Genomic DNA, 2,834 nt, shown 5'->3' on the forward strand with positions numbered 1-2,834 from the left:
GTCTGACAAATACTTGGGCGTGTCGCCCGAGTTTGTGCACCAGCGTTCAATGAGTCTGCCAACGTAGACAAGAGTGAGTTGTGGTATTCTTTTGTGCGGGCGCCAAAATCCGGCACTTTCATGTAACCTCGTGGTTGTACTCGGTCAGAGCGCCGCGATTTCAGGGTCGCGGTAAGACCTGCACCTCGCACCTTAGCATCGGAGTTTTGGAATCCCTTCGACTGTGTTGCTTGGAGTGCGGTAAGTGTGTCATGGCTATGTAAATAGTTTGAAACAGGTTTACCGTAGAGAGAATGGAGTGCCATGTGATGCCGTCGTCTTTCTTGTGTTGACTCTCGTTTTTAACAGGCGCAGGTAATGCTGTTAGTGCCCGTTAAGGCTATCGGGCAGGCTAAACGATTGCTAAGTTTATTCCCCAGCGTAAAAAAACAAGCTTATGAAAATATAGGGCAGCTTAATTTTATTTTTGTTGCCGCACGATATTTGCGAAGTTCCGGGGCAATCAGTTGTAGAGAAACACCATAAATGTACCTAAGGGAAATTATAGTAGCGGGAGCGCTATTTGTTGAAACCGGGGTGCATGATTTCTAAGAGGTATGAAAGAGTTTAAGAAGAACACAGTGGTTATTACGTGAGGGCTTCAGAGCTGAGCAAGTTGGCGAGATGAGAAGAAATGAACGTCTATACATGGAGGGAGAATATTTGAGAAAGAGATACAGATATTTTTTCTAGTTGTGGCACAAACAGCTCTATTGCCTAAATGGAAGAAAATCGTAATAATACCCCCTTCACCCCCAGTACTCTAAAAACAAAAGGTGCACGTTTAAGCTGACGCACGGTTATAAAAAGACGAATTTCTCAACAGTGACAAGGAAATTTTTTCTGGTGTTACTGTTTTTTGGTGTGTGTGCATCTCTGCGGCGGTGTATGTGTGTTCTGTTAGAGGTCTAGTACTTCGTTTTGTTTTGCAATATTCTCAAAGTGTGTACTCTGCGTGACATGTCTTCTTTCTATACGCGCGTCAAAGTAACGGCATTAGCATTTTGCCCAGTTTGTTTTTCACTACGTGGATCGCCCGCTCTAGTGGAAGTCCCGCCCTTCTGACGTGGATGAAATAGGTCCGCGCTTGTACCAGAAAGCCATTAGAACAGCGTGGTTGCAACGCCACGGGCGAAATGTGAAACGAGCGATGGAGTGCGCTAACCAGCAAGTCTTTACAAGTTTTGTTTAGGATGGCTGACATAACTCTCATGAAGCAATCAATGGACGTGCTGCATGGGTATAATGTAGAATTTTTCGCGATGTGTTTACCGAAGTATGACAGACGTTTCCGAAGTCGCGGCAAGTTAGAAGTTTGGTTTGACCCTGTATACTTGATCGTTTATTTTAAAACGGCTGGCAGGATAGGACGTTATGAAAGAAGATCGCACAGTGCAGACGGCGTGATTGTGATTCATGGTCGCTCTTCCAGCCTATAGGGAGTATAAGGAATAATCAGAACAAAGCAATGGTGATGTCATGGCAGTTAAACTGCAAACGTAGATGCCGAACGCAGTGATAAAATGCGGATTAGTCTTAGTGTTGGTTATCTCCCGCCAGAACTTTGCCGTATAACCTTATCATTTATTTCTTCTCATTCTAGATGCTACGTTCGACAGTCTAAATAGGAATTACCAAGTACACATTGTATTGATTTCCCCCTTAGCTGTGAACCACGCGACTGAACTCGTTCTTTCCAATTTTATCTCAACACTCTTGGGTTTGTTGTCAGTGACGCGTGGAATGATGCGCCCTCGTAAATTGCCCTTTGCGGCATGTATTCTATTATTAATCTGTTGTGTGTCTTAAAATTGAACTTTCTTCAGGGTCTTGTTTCACCTATTTCTATTTGGGGAGGGTTCGCTTTGCTTTCAAAGTAAAGCTGCAATAATCTCGCCGAGCGGTTTGGCAGGCACTAAGAATTTGGCCTTCTTAGATCGAAGCTTCGCCGTATCCTTCGCAATGCATCATGCGACTCAAAGGGAAGAGCTGCGCCTGCGGCCGCGGTCGCTAGCCGTCGCCGCTGCCCGCTTGGCGCCCGCGCTCTCCGCGGCTTGGTCGCGGTTCGATCCCGTAACTCACCGCGCTCATGCCTGCTTGCCCATGGATGAGAGCGAGCCCGCAACGTCTCCTATGGGCGTTGCGCGAGAGTTGGAGGATTTGAGCTGTCGTTGGCAACCGGTGTTTGACCACCCCGCAGGTATCACTCGGCGAGCTGCTTTACTGAACAGGGTCCGGAATGCCAAGCATGCGGAGGTAGCGTCAGAAATTTAGGAATAGCAAGCCGTGAAGTGCGAGATAATGTCGAAGTTCTATGTTATCATAAAGGGTTAACAGCGCACAAATACGACGACACACAAGGAAGAAAAGACAGGACAAGTGCTGCTCAACGCTTGCCCTGTCTTCTCTTCCTTGTGTGTCGTCATATTTGTGCGCTTTTAACCCTTTATGATGCTACACGAACGAGCCCACCAAGCCATCCTTGTGAAAATCTATATTATCGCTGTATGGGATTAGGTCGTGTGTGTCAACGAGACGGAATTACTAAATAAGAATTGATTCATAATGAATAACATTAAACGAACATCTTAACACTAACTGCTTTTGCTTGCTGACCGATAGGATATATCATATTGTGTTGCTTTAAAAACTCCGATATCATCATTCAAGGCACTGCCTTAGATTTAATTAAAAACTACTAGACAGACAGAGAGATGTGCGTATCCATGGACAGGGAATTACAATCTTTCCTGCACATACCTCACGCTTCACCTCAAGCGACTAACCTGGGTTCA

This window comes from Haemaphysalis longicornis, unplaced genomic scaffold (assembly GCF_048455015.1).
Source record: "Haemaphysalis longicornis isolate Haplotype H1 unplaced genomic scaffold, Haemaphysalis longicornis Haplotype H1 scaffold_2, whole genome shotgun sequence".
Lineage (NCBI taxonomy): Eukaryota > Metazoa > Arthropoda > Arachnida > Ixodida > Ixodidae > Haemaphysalis > Haemaphysalis longicornis.